Source organism: Hyposmocoma kahamanoa, unplaced genomic scaffold (assembly GCF_003589595.1).
Source record: "Hyposmocoma kahamanoa isolate Upper Pololo Valley unplaced genomic scaffold, ASM358959v1 116, whole genome shotgun sequence".
In the NCBI taxonomy this organism is placed as follows: domain Eukaryota; kingdom Metazoa; phylum Arthropoda; class Insecta; order Lepidoptera; family Cosmopterigidae; genus Hyposmocoma; species Hyposmocoma kahamanoa.
Genome location: NW_020653391.1, coordinates 5,436,953 through 5,452,121, shown reverse-complemented (window position 1 = coordinate 5,452,121; position 15,169 = coordinate 5,436,953). Strand labels below are relative to the sequence as shown.

Here is a 15,169-nt window from a genome sequence, read left to right as displayed (position 1 = left end):
GTTAGTTGAAAGGGTGCATGCCGCGATTAGTAAATAAAGGCCGACCTGTTATTATTTTTATTTTTAACCGACTTCAAAAAGGGAGGAGGTTTTCAATTCGACTGTATTTTTTATGCATATTACGCAATAATTCCGTTTTTTTGGGAACTGATTTTGATATTTTTTTTTTGTAGGAAAAAGGATACTGGTCCCTTTTAAATTTGAAGAAAATATTCCACCTCTAAGGGTGGCAAACTAGGGGATGAATCCGGTTTCGCGCACTTTCCGGTAACCGATTTCAACTAAAACTTGGCAAATAGACCTAATTACACGCAATTTTGAGATCAGTTGTTTTAGTACTCTGTACTGAGATTATTTCCTAGATGGATAAGGTATGAAGTTACGGTAAGAGAAAAGTAGATCTATTTTTTAATTTCATTTCTTTAAACATTATTTTTTCGGTTTTCCATTTTTTGTCACACGTTGGCGACTGATATTGCCCTCCATATTATAAGTAGCGTAATCCACATTTTTAGCGAAATTGGGACATTAACACATCGGACTACTATTACAATAGTGTTGTAACTCGAAATATGTGAAACTCAAGATTATACTATTGCTGAACGTAAAATTTCAATATCTACACGTCAATACAACAGGCGTTAGAATATTATGAAAAGCAAGATTCTTAACTCTAAATAAGACAAACTTATTGTGAGCTAATTATGGATAAAACAATTCTCAAAAATATGAAATTAATTTTTCCCTTCCATTTTTAAATATATAGTAGGAAATTGTTTAGATGTCGCTAATAAACTTTATGCTATGCATAATTTGTTTTAAAGTTAGTAATTCGTTATTTATCGTTTCTGAAAAAAAAATACACTTTTTGAGTTAATACATTATTGTATTAACAATGCGATATCTGGAATCAGCGAAACGAGGTCTACACCACCCTATAAGCGATTTTTTATATCTTATTTAGTTTCAGTTTTATCGTTAATCAACGTAATGCCATTTTTCAAATAAAAAGAAAGGTTAGGTGCCAATATCTCGAAGGTTACCAAATGCAAAGGCGTCAGTCATGACAAGGAGGGCAGTATTAGTGTTTTGCAAAAAGGAAGCGTTTCGCTTCCTCATTTATAAGACGATGGCATTGGAATGGAATCCCTACCCGCAGATTTGTTCCGTGAACTGCAAGTTAATAGGCATAGGTGTATATACTCCATTGTTGTTGACCTCATCGTCACTTTCAAGCAGGTGATATTATAGATGTGACAGTAACTCTGTCTGTTACATTTTCTCGCTTAAACCGCTGAACCAATTTTAATGAATTATGTTATGGAGATAGATAGGACCTAGGACAAGGACTAGGTTACTTTATTGTCACAATCTTAAAAGGTGTGAAACAAGGTACAAGAGTTTGTGTGGCTAAACAATAAAACTATGACAATTTGTATACCTAGTACAGTAAGCTACTTGATGTATTTATTCTATGCAGACGAAGTCGCGGGCATCAGCTAGTTTCATTATAAAATAACTATAGAATAAAGAGTGTGCGCTTAAATGCGAAGAAACCTGTAATTAAAGTAGGATTTTTCGTATAGTCTGTAAAAGAGGGTAATCCGTAAAAAATGGGGCAACTGTCAACCGTGCTCACGTGACATATGCAAAAGCACGTGATCGCGCGATAAATTCTAATTAAAGCAATCGCGGAAACCTCGCAGACGTGTCGACTGTTCACCGTTGGTTGGGTTATCAGGGCACATTGCCAACTATGTGGCGCTAACAATGTCCGACTGAGTGAATTGTACCGAAATACAAGGGTATCAGGGATGACACACTGACTGGTCTGCCCCTGATATTTGGCCTTGGATATGATTTTTTCCATAATTGCAAGAGTCTGGCGAAAATAGTTCAACCATTTTGCTATTAAAGCATCTAATGGCTTGAGACCTTTGAGTTTGTACAAACCTATTAATGTTTGCTAAGCGGACTAGCTGTACTTATCTCTGTCCGGTCAGCAAAATGTCATCTATTTGATGAATAATAGATTCACAGAAAAGCCTATACTAAGTTGTTTTTCTACGAAGCTCTAACTGTAGCAACACTTAAGGAACGATCCCAGTGCCACGTTTTATGCATCGCCTCAAGTTATTATGTAAGCCGCATACATAATTCCACGTATGTCCGTTCACACAACTAATTGTCACATAATTGACCAATTATAGAATCATCCAAAGGCTTATACTAAGTTATTTTTCAACGACGCCAGCTGTAGCGTCACTCAAGGATCGATCTCGGTACCACATCCTACGCATCGCCTAAAATTATTATTGTAAGCTGCGAACATACAAAGCTGTACGTATGTCTATGCAGACAGATAATTGTCACCTAGTTGACCAATAGTAGTCATATAAGGGCTTATACGGAAACTTTCCTATGAGGCCAGCCGTGGCGTCACTCAAGGATCAATCCTGGTGCCGCTTCTTATGCATCGACTCGTATTTACTATTATAAGCCGCGGATATAGCTATATATGTAGCCTAAGCCGCAGATATACGTATATATAGTACGTATATCTGTTCCAACAGCAAATTGTCATCTAATTGATCAATAGTAAAATCATATAAGGATAACTTATACTGACGCTATTTTTCTACGAATCTAGCTGTGGTGTCACTCAAGGATCGACCCCAGTGCTACATCTTATGCATCGACTGAAATTATTATTATAAGCCGAGCACATACAAAGCTGTACGTATATCTGGTTAGACAGCTAATTATCACCTAATTGACCAATTATTTTTCTGTAAGGTCAGCCGTGGCGTCACTCAAGGATCGATCACCGTGCCACTTTTTATGCATCGCCTCATATTTATAATTGTAAGCCGCGGATATAGCTGTACGTATGCCTGTTAATCCAGTAAAATGTCACCTCACTGACCAATAGTAGAGCCGTATAAGGGCTTATATTGACGACATTTTTCCACGAGGCCAGCTGTGGCGTCACTCAAAGATTATCAAACTCCTTCGACGTGATGATCTTATTCGAAGGGTTAAATTGCTTTTAGAAAGATAAGCAAAACACAATGTAATAAAATAACCATAACCATCTGACGTAAAAGACACGATGACGGACACGTCTTTCGTATTTTTTTTACGTCTTTATTTCGTACGCACAGGTATGTATCGCCCTCAGAGAGTTTCACTTATTTCGCCTTAGTTTTATTGAGCAAGAAACTTTTCGAATTCTTAAAGGTTGCATATTAATATGCAACCTTTAAGAATTCCACCATCATCCATTTTAAAAATTAAAAATAATAATAACGCTGTGTGCGTTATTATTATTTTTTATATTTATATTCTCATAGGCCCGCACTAGGGAAACCCTATATCGCGGGTGCCATGGACACACACATAGACATATAAATACAGGAGTACAAAAAAGATTTAATGAAATCCTACCTTTGGTGTAATAAATAAGACCACACCTGCAAAATTACTACTTTTATTTTTATTTCAGGAGAGAGGCTTAAAGAATCTATACGAACCAAATTAGTCGTTAACTGTTTTATGTTTCATAGGAGAGTTATAAAATAATAATTTTACATATATACCTACATAATTTATTTCATGTAGTTCATATTATTTTGATGGCGGTCATGTGATAAAAGTATTTTTGACGTATACAGTTGGTGGCAACGGTATAATAGTTATTTGTTATGCAAGACTGCGTAGTTATTGTTTGACGCGAGTGCTTGTATTGGAAACCTGAGTCATCCAAGGAGTCTAAGATTTAAGAATTAAGAGATTCAAAAATAGAATTCTGAGCGTAGCGAGGGTTTCAAGGCACGGACGCAAAACAACTTTGCTGCCGAACGAAACACACAACTTTGACCTCTAAATGGTAGATGAAAGAAAAACAGTTGAATTATTACAAATCAGGTATAAAAAACCAAATTAGCTATCATTGTCACAATTGACAAAATTGTTAACATTAATAAGAATAAAATATACCAACGGATTTATTACATAATAATAATATAAGAAAATCGCATGGTAGAACGTGTCATTATCTTTTTTTTCATAGAAGGAAAAGTGAGGTGCACAGTCCAGCGTCAAGTTCGAATTTCAAAAACCTCTTCCACGCTAGCATGCAAAATAGCTATTGCGCGCAAATTTCTAATGAGAACTAAAGCCTTTTCGAGCGAGTGAGGTGAAAAATAAATTTTGTAAGTAATAGTAAATGTAAATATCCCTAATATATTGTTAATAATAAACGGTTTATTAACCTAAACGCAATTTCATCACAATAGTAATTTACGATACTTCATGAAAATATACATTATCAGAACACGTGCTAGACGGCGCACGCGCTGCATGGGTTTTATCTACGTTACGATATGGTAGTGACTCAGAGACAATGTAGGCCATTATGTACTGTTAGATGCACATCAGGTATAACATTTTGACCTTGAGCAAGACTGGTTTTGTTGCAATATATCATATAAATTCAATAATACACATACACACAAAAGGCTTTCAGTTTCGCTAAATATCCGTGTCCCGGGAAAAAAAATCAAGATTCGGTGGCCTAAAATCCCGGGAGAAAAAGACATTTTCGGTACTATTTAACTGAAACTCAAATAATCCTTGTTTCATAGGTAACCAAATTACACTTGAAATTGTCCTATTGATTAATCTGTACTGCTCATTCGTCAGGGAGATTCCCTTGAGAAGAATGAGCGAGAAAATGGGTTGCTCTTTGTAAATAATATAGAATTGTAGGCACACATTTGTCATTTACGATACTTATTCCAAACATCTTAGATCGAGAATACCTGCATGATTTAAAAGTACTTAGTATTCCATATGTATAAGCTAGTCATTTAGGCAACAAAACTTGATATAATAAATGAGACAGTTGTTCATTAACTCTCTCTCTCTCTCTCTCTCTCTCTCTCTCTCGCTCTCTCTCGCTCTCTCTCTCACACAACGACACAACATAATATTTATTTAATGTATATAAAAACTGATTTGATTTGCCCAGCCCAAACTTTAGAATTAGAACCCAACTTTAGTATTGGACAATCAAATATGCCTGCAACCATTTTTAGGATTCTGCTGTGGCTACTTCTGACACGACGATTTTTTTCCGTATTATCCTCCGTATACCTCTGCGAACATGCCTGATGCACAGTACCATCTTAGTAATCTGAACAGCATCCTAAAAGCGTTATTATATTTATATACAAAATCATTATTAATTCACACTGTATTTTTTTTCCCACAATTACCTACCTGTTTGTAAAATTTTGATGACAATTTCTTAATAGTTGATTTTTTTAAATCCATCTGGAAGTTTATATGAAACCATACAGCGTTTACTATAGAGAGTTCTTTCAAATCGATATCACTCAACACGTTTAGTAGAAGTAAAGCAGTTTTAGTTTAAATTCAGAGAGAGGCCACAAATATTAAAATTATTACGACATAAAACTAGTTAAAAAAGACTGAGACATTTATTATTACAAAAACGCTGTTACCCCGTAAAAGAATAATAAATTTGTTTAACACTTTATGAATTGTTGTTTTTTATACTTTTTAATTTTTTAATTGTTTGTTTTAAATTATTCATTGTGACTCATAATAATTTTATATAGCTCTATCCTGACGTTTTGTTATTGTTAAATACACTATTTTATTATAATTTCTAATAATTCATTTGACTCTGTAATTTGTGTTTTTTTTTTATAACGTCATCTGATGGGACGAACTAGTCGTGCGCCTGATGGTAAGTTATACGCCTGTCCATAACAGTTGCAGTGCCAATGCGCCCGTCACCCTGAGATAATGTGATTAGTCCCATGTGCCTGTAACTTCACCAGGACCTTACCTATTTCTGCCGCCACATTAATGCCAGCATTACTGTGTCCGGTTCTGACATTCACTAACATGTGATTTCAAGAAGACGGTGCCACAAGTCACACAGCCACCGAAACAATGAATTTATTATTTATATAGTAAATGTTTAGCACCACTCGGCCCAAATGTACAAAGGAGTCGCTTTTCCCAGAGCGGCTGAAGAGTACGGACTAAAAATTACATGTTCTCAATAATTTACATGCCCTTAACATATCAGGTAATAAATTACGTCATTACCTAGACACCAAATAATTTAATGTGAGGAATAAATGGCTTTGTTCAACATAATAAAAGACGTGGTGACAGTAATAATACTCATATTTCAGAGTGTACACCAGTCCACCCCCTCATTTTCTCCACACTCATGACACATATCATGATTGTGGACGTCTTATTTGTACAGTACCTATCACTACCCTGTCTTTACAGTATTAAAGTCGCTAATGAAACATTGGAATGTTTACCCAGTTCTGATAGGTACATATGGGCAATCGTTGCATAATGAGGATTCTTACAGTCGAGCAGGTGTGTTTAGACCACGAGGCTTTGCCGAGTACAATGCCAAATAATTGTAACTTTTTCATTGAAAAAAAAAAGACTTCAAAAGTTTGCTTACAGGCTTTTTTCGATTTCCATGGGATCCCCTTATCAGATTCTGACTTGCAATGAGACTGTTAAGGACTTCTTTCTACATTTTGTATTTTCTTTTCTGGTTGTCATGGTTGTCATGGTGATTTGTTAATTACATGTATTGTGTCAAGTGAAAAGTCCTTTATTTGCAGAAAATAATTAGTAATTTGTGATAGCCGACAAGAACCTGGAACAGAATCAGGGACCACCTCGAAAGTATACCCTTTCAAACAAAAAAGAATTTTCAAAATCGGTACACAATTGATGGAGAAATTGGTGAATACAAGGACATGCCTATAAAATTTGAGGATTTCCTTCTATTTTCATAGGATCCCCTCATCAGATTCTAATTTGGTGACAATGGGACCACGACGAGAGTGCTCCCTTTCAAACAAAAAAAGATTTTTCAAACTCGGTCCAAAATTGACGAAGATATCTGAAAACATACATGCAGCCGAACGTATAACCTCCTCCTTTTTTTTAAAGTCGGTTAACAAGGGTACAAACATTCTTAAATTTTTGCTTATAGGAAATGAAACTATTTCTCAAACTTTCAGATCTAAATCGTGTATATTTGTTTTTTCAAACCATCCTACATTTCGTGTCCTATACAGGTAGAATAGAAATAGAATAGAATAGAAATCATTTATTCTGTATAAAACACAGTACACACACATTACATTACTAAAAAAATACATAACAGTTTGCGACTACAAAATTAGATATAATTTGAAAAGCACAGCATGAAGAAAAGAAAAGTAATAACAATAATTCAAATAAAAACAGAAGATAAATAAATAATAAATGTAACGAATAATAATTAACAAAACTGGCAGCGTGTGCGCTGTGCGGTTACAGAATCCGTCATCCACTCAACCTATTGTCGTCTCACTGAAGGTGCTACGACGTTGTTTTACAGGTCTCATTATCATGGCTTCTTCGCTTTTATATTATTTAGTTACATAAATAAGCAAGTGCGAAAGTGTAGGAATTCGATTTGGTGGAAATTTATCAAAATATTTTTCAGAAAAATGCTGACAGAGACGGTAAAGTCTTCAACTTTATGGTAAACCACCATATTCAGTATTATAATTACAAAAGTTAATAATAAATCTATTTTCAATTTGCCAAAGAACATTCCAATTTACATCACTTAGCTGTGTTCTTGGGACCTGTAAAGGGCCAGAAATGTTGATTTGTTTGAAAAAACAAATATATACGCATCTCAGATGCAATTTTTTAAATTTTTTCAATATTTACATTTGTATGTTCTTAAGGCCCGAATCCACTACATTCTAAAGCATCGTAGCTTCTCTTCTACTCAGAGCCATGGATATAAAAAAATCCATACGATTATTATAATAGAAGTGCGGAACGAGCGTTGGTTGGAGCCAATGTAATTAAGCAATAAATAAGAGACGTAGAGACATTATTGATCCCACAGGGTATATATACAAAAGTTCGTTTGACCTTGAAAAGGTCGTCGATGAAGCTGAGAGATATCTTACATTGCGTCTTTTCGTTGTGTAATAATAATAATATTTTTGTTTCGTACTTTACATATGAGTAAAAATAATATTGTGTTTAATAATATTAAATAATAATATGTAGAAAGAAAATCACTGTATTAAACTTTATTTCCATTTAAAAATTGAGCATAGAGAGTTTTGCAACAGTAAACTTAAAATAACTAGTTTGTAATTGTTTAGAATTAACGTAACTAGTTTTGCAACAACACAATGATAACATGCCTAGTTTTATTATAATAATATTAAAAAATACAACTTAAATCAATTTTAATTTTCCTTTAGACACCATGTCGTCATTCTTCAATGTATCTTCATTATCTGTGATTTCTTCTTCTTCGGTCACATTTGATTGTACTTGCCCGATAGTATGGGCCGTATTCCAGAACACTACTCAATGCTCAAGTCAGGATTTGAGTATGATTTAAAGCACTAAAAATCATACTCAAGTACTTGCCATTAGTGTCGTATTTCCAGTGCTTGAAATCATACTCAAGTCTGCTCAAATCCTGACTTAAGCATTGAGTAGAGTTCTGGAATACGACCCTTAGAGTATAAAATTCAAGGATTTCGTATGTATAATAAACCACCAATCTTCGCCGAAATGTTTGACGGGCAAGATTTTAATAAATGAACACGAACGACCTCTCGGTTGACAAAATAATAAATACCAAACAAAATAACGGATTTTGCACGAGTTTATGCTCAATGAGCAGCGTTAGCAGGTTGACGACAAAATGGAAACTTTTGAAAGTGTAAAACTAAGAAAGATAGCGACTTTTGCAAGAGTAGTCAACATTTGACACTGATTTCTTCAGAATATACCAAGTTTTGGCACTGCATTGTTGAAATATTTGAAATTATTCAAAATATGAATCCATTTCACGCTATTATCTAAAAATCATTAAAAATGTCACATAGCGCTGTTTGCAAGTGGACTACTCGTATGCAGGTTAGACAATTTTTTTTATAATATCAAATAACGGCACGAACAAGTCATGCGCCTGATGGTAAGCAACACGCCTTTCCATAACAGCTGCAATACCACTCAAATCTGAGGGGTACTGCCACTGCGCCTGTCACCCTGAGACATAAGTTGACAAGTCCCATGTGCCTATAATATCACCAGCACCTAAACCGTTCAAAACCGGAACACAGTAACGCTGACATTACTGCTTGGCGGCAGAAATAGGTAAGGTGCAAGTACTTCCCTGGACAAACTCTTTCACGAGGAACTCTACTGCTACAACAATATAAATACTTAAAGACTTACAACATAATTTGTAATTGTATATAAGCTTCCAACTCCTGAACCAGTATAAACCTGTGTTTTAGGAGGAGATTCTCTGAATCAAGGTATAAAAATTTTAAAAAATTATGGACAGGTGAAAATTTTGTACTTACAATGGATTATAATACTATACCTACATCAGTACAAGAAAAAGTAATAAATATCTAATCATTTAAATACACGCCACACAACTTAAAATAACGTTATAAGAAGCTGTTCGGTCTCTTCATGATTTAGCGTTAATAGCCATGTGACTAGGAACATGGAAAAACTATCGATACTTTCGATATCGAGTACTTTTTCTTCCGATATCGATACTTTTGTACTCGATACTTTTCGTTCAATACTTTTTAGGTATTAGTGCTTTTTGACAAGTATCGTATCGTTTTGAATAATTTCTACTTAACACACCTCATATCGTAACACAAGCCACCTTGCAATTATTTTTAAAATGGCAACCTTCATCACAAATGACTTCGCTGTAGTGTTTTTTTGCCTCTCTATAAGAATGAGAATGAAGAAAAATAATGAGAAACATTTGAATTAACATACCTGAAAAATGTTATATTTGAGTACCCCGCCATTCAGAATTTGTTCCTTCTTCAGAACGTTTATTCGCAAAAGCAGGCAATAAAATATCAAAAACGTGGAACAGACTGTTACGAAGATTTTTGTTTTTAAGAGATTATATAGGGGAGTCGGAAATTTATGTAACAAAAATTATGTGAAATAACGATTGATTGAATTGATCAATTAATCGATTTGCTCAGTCTTTTATTATTAACCTAAACTTAAACTAACTTAACTTTAACTTAAACTGTCTCCGTGCCTGAACGGTCACCATGCCGGACTGCCATTTCTCGCGTAAGTTTGGGTGTAATTTGTGGTTGTCTATGCGTGTCCATGGCACCCGCGACACAGGGTTTTCGCTATTGCGGGACTACGTTGAGTGTGTGCGTTATTATTATTATTATTAGAGAGAATTTGCAGAACAAAAGTATCGATACCTTGAGGTATCGATACTTTTGCTTCGATACTTTTATGAGTACAATACTTTTTATGCGATACTACTCATGAGTACAGTATCCATACTTTTGATTCGATACTGTGTTCTACATGTGACCAATCTTTCCTTAACTTCGAATTTGCTAAGTGTAAAAATATTATTATTATTATTTTTATTCAGTGTTATCGCCAGCCAAGAAACTTTCTGACAGTAAAGAAACTGAAATCATCATTATATTCATATCTGCACATGCACTTTACATATCGTATAGATTATTTTGAAGCACTGTTCACACTTTATTATATTTATTATTTTATTATATTTATAATTTCAATGAACAATTTGTTTGTTTCCCAGTTATTTGCTTAAAAATAACTTCTACATTTAGTCCCTCCCGTCGCTTCTGACTGAAAACCAGCGTCTTAGGGAACTTAGGCATATGCTGAGACAGCGCCCTTTCACTGCCATGACAGTAGCAGAAAAGCCCCTTGTGAAAGGGTTCGTCCAGGGAAGTATGCCACCTTACCTATTTCTGCCGCCAAGCAGTAATGTCAGCATTACTGTGTTTCGGTTTTAAAGAGTTAAGGGTGCTGGTGACATTACAGGCACATGGGACTTGTCAACTTATATCTCAGGGTGACGGGCACTGTGGCAGTGCTCCTTGAATCTTTTCGATTTAAAGCTCTGAGTGGCATTGTAACTGTTATGAACTGGCGTGTCGCTTACCACCAGGCGCACGACTTGTACGTCCCGTTACTTGATATCATAAAAAGAAGTTTTATTTTTTCTTTCCTATTTAACCTGTGTTTGTCATATTATGATATTAGTGAATAAAGAGTTTATATACCTGTTTACTTTGCGGGAATCGTGTTAATAAAAATGGAAGTAAATTTCTTTACTACTCCGTGAACTCAGTGAGCTTTTGATTGTTCGTCTCTCGATCGACAATCAACAACCATTTTGGGTATATTTTTTTTGGTCGTGTCTGTAACCATAGTTGGGTTTGTATTATTTATTTAATTAATTTTATGTAAAACGAATATGAGGGTGGAAAAATTAATTCCATGAAATAAATATTCAACACATGCACAACTATTTTGCACCAATTTTGCCTTCACTGGATACGTGAATTAGCAAAGTAATACACTTCCATTTTGATTAAAATGGTTATTCTTCAAAAAATTTCGATCGACAAACAAGTATATACCAAAAGAAGTATTTTATAGTATAGCATATATTCCAATATTGACTTGCAGGCTTGCCAGTTAATTAACTAGAATCAGGATCATGTCCGTACCAGCCACGTAAAAGTCAAGGTAACCACAATTTTACGTAGCTATCTCAACGCTAAAATTGAATTTAAAAAAATTCGCGTAGCTTAGAGAAAGTTTTATGTTTTTTTTATAATACCAAGTGACGGGACACCCCTGTCTATAACAGTTGCAGTGCCACTCAGAGCTTTAAATCACAAAGATCTAAGGGGCACTGCCACTGCGCCCGACACTGTAAGACATAAGTTGACAAGTCTCATGTGCCTGTAATTTCACCAGCACCCTTTTTACCCTTCTAAACAGGAACGCAGTAATGCTAACGTTACTGCTTGGCGGCAGAAACAGGTATTGGCAAGAGCGTCATAGTTTGCCAACGAGAGCTGACTTGAATCCAAAATACTTTTTTGGATCAAACAAACTTTAGAAAGAAAACATAAACGAAAAATGAAACTTGAGAGTCTTGGTTTTGAGTTAACAACAACACAATTTCCCCGCAGCTGGGGCGCCAACGATCTCAAATTTTGTTCTAAAACGAAATTAATTGTTTCTTTTATATATCTGGTGGATTTCTTCAATCAATCCGGCAATAATTGATATTTTTCCCGATTTCAAATGCATTTACTTACAAAGTTTTGACAAGCCACGTGTAACATTAGTCCAATCCATAGTTTGAAATTTAAGTAAACAATTCTACAATTGAAATGTGAATAAAACATAAAAATGTTAATGACGACACGTCTGAAATGTTGTAATTTGTAATTATGTTGTATAATGTGCTTCAAATGTTCTCCCATAACTACTTATACCATAACCAATTATGCTATCCGCTAATAATAATACCACTTAATACCACGTAGTCGACCAACAGTCAATTTAAGCGTGAAACATACATAGAGCGGGTGCGAGTCGGGCACGGGTCGGGTCGGGACCTCAGGACGGGCGCACGCCCCGCTCTCTGTGTGTTAAACGCTTTAGTGCTATTTCTTGGCGTTTTTTGACATAATTATGACGTAGTAAAAATAATAGTTAAAATGATTATTCTATACTATAATGAGTATAAATATATACAAAAGGTATTCATAAACTATAAAAAAGTATATATATATACTTTTGTGTATATACTTTTATGAGCATTAATCCGCATTAATCTTCTAAAGAAAATAGTCCTAACCACGTCGAGCAACAGGCTTTTCGTAGTTTGGCGTTCGTTCAATATTGTAGGTGTGGGTATAACTTTCTAATTTATTACTTACAAGAATTTATCCAATAAAGTATTACGTCTGTAACATTGACTTACAAATAAATGGACGACGGGAGACACGATTCTAGGCTACACCATTTACCCAATTATAATGGGTGCATTCATTGACTTACAAATAAATGGACGACGGGTCTAATACAAAAACCACGAAAAAAATGTCCCAAGTCAACCTGTTTAAACGTAGTGACATTTAAAGGAATATGAAAAAGCTATGAATTTAAATTGTAATGTCATCGCAGTACTGTCTAATTTTGCTTGCTTCGCTGTCAGTAGAAACAAACGAAGACTAAAGGGTGAATGACGCTCTGTATACGATTTTAACGCCCTATAAGTTCGGACACTTTTTAGCGCGGACCCGACGTCCATATAATTGTAAGTCAATGGTCTGTAATAATAAATGATCGGATCTTCGAATTCTTTAATATCTGAAGTTCACTTTTTTTTTTTCAGCGAATTGTAGTCGGAATAATATGGAAACGGCTTCTTGAAATATACGTAGTTTTTCTTTTAAATCCTGGAATACCGGAATGTCGCGATATGTTACTATTTATAAAAAATTCTATTACTCATATCACGGTGTTCTCTCTCGCTCGCACAGTCCTACCCTTTCAATCCTGAATTTAGATACATCATCGTCTAATACAATAATAATGAATGCATTCATATAGTCATCCTACACTCGGCCATCATGAACCCGTCTGCCCATAACATCCGTCATTTCACTCACATCAGTCTTACTTTCGTCCAACACGCCAAATTTAAATGGTACGATGATTTCGGTGAAAAATACAAGACTGTTTCTAGGAGTTCTTTACATTTTTCACTTTCTATATGATAACTTAACTGCCTCTGTGGCCGAACGGTTACCATACTGGAGTGCCACGCAAGAGGTCCCGGGTTCGATCCCGTGCCGGGAGAAATATTTGTATGGCCTACATTTATTTCTCTCGTTCATGTGTGTCCATGACACCCGCAATACAGGGTTTCCCTAGCGCAGGGTTATGAGTGTATGCGCGTTATTATTATAATAAAAGTTAATTTAAATGTTACATAAAATTACGAACAACAATTTAAATGATTATTCTCCTTCGATTTTCTTTTACTTTATAATTTCGTCAATCCCGATGTCGCAGGACGTTGTCAATACAAAAACGCATTCCATATTAACAAGTAACAGAATTGCAAATAAAAAAGCATCCTAAATATTGTATGAAAATTAGTATAATTCAGCGTCACAATGACGCCACTACAGCGCTTCTACAAGCGTGTAATGTGAATGCGCCCTTAGGGAGTGTCTCATAAACAAAATGGTTAACAGATTTTCTTATTTGTCAATGAAAGATAGCATCATAAAAATGCGATTGATTATATTGTGACCTTGGCAAGAGAAATACGTTGCCAAGGCCGATTTCATTACTGCCAAGTGTAGCAGCAATATAACGCTTGTACATTTTGGCAATATCTAGAGTTTAGCCTCAATACTTTTATTGCATGCCTTGTTATACAAGATGGTAGAGTACTTAAATTAAGATCATTAAGGCACAGCAAAATGCAAAACCTAAACCATTTAAACTAAATATAATCTATTTTTTAGGTCCTTTGGTCACGGTTGACTTGTTCAATGTTTGTGTCAACCGTGACCACAGTGGCGTATTTGCCCTAAGGCCACCCTAGGAACTAGGGCCTAGGGCGACCAGATTTTAGGGGCGGCCAATCAAACAACTGATGACAAAAAAACTGATGATAACTAGAAATAAGTACCTAAAGGCATTCTAAATTCTAAGGTATTCTAGATAGATCTAAGGTAATATAGATATGTCTACCAGTAGTAGGTATATGACCAGTAGGGCCCGAAACGTTGGATTGTTTGAAAAAAAGAAAAAAATTTATGTATTAAGACGCTATATACAGCATATATGTATAATATTCAACACAAGTGCAGCGATTTTGCGTGATCGATTTAAACTTCATTGGGTTCGCGGAATACCAAAGTAATTTGCTTCCATGTTTATTAATTCTAATGTTATTTTGTCATATAAGCTATAAGCTTATCTAAATTATTAATGCAGGTACAGGACCAAGAGCACGTCAAACTCGACAATTAAGACTACAACAAACACAAATTAACACAAGTACTGGCAATTTGTCTTATAATATATTTCATACAGAAGATTTGATCATTGAAGAGAAATTAAAATCTAAGACTTGGCAGTATGGCTTATTCGCCTTAGCATGTCCCGAATAACGATAAATTTTACTACTACTACTACTGTAAAT

General features: G+C 35.0%; 1 protein-coding gene across 1 annotated transcript in view; it reads right to left on the bottom strand.

The window, feature by feature from the left end:
* LOC113239733 (GMP reductase 1-like) overlaps positions 1-15,169 on the bottom strand; it is a 40,836-nt gene that overhangs the window by 14,393 nt on the left and 11,274 nt on the right. The window lies entirely within an intron of this gene.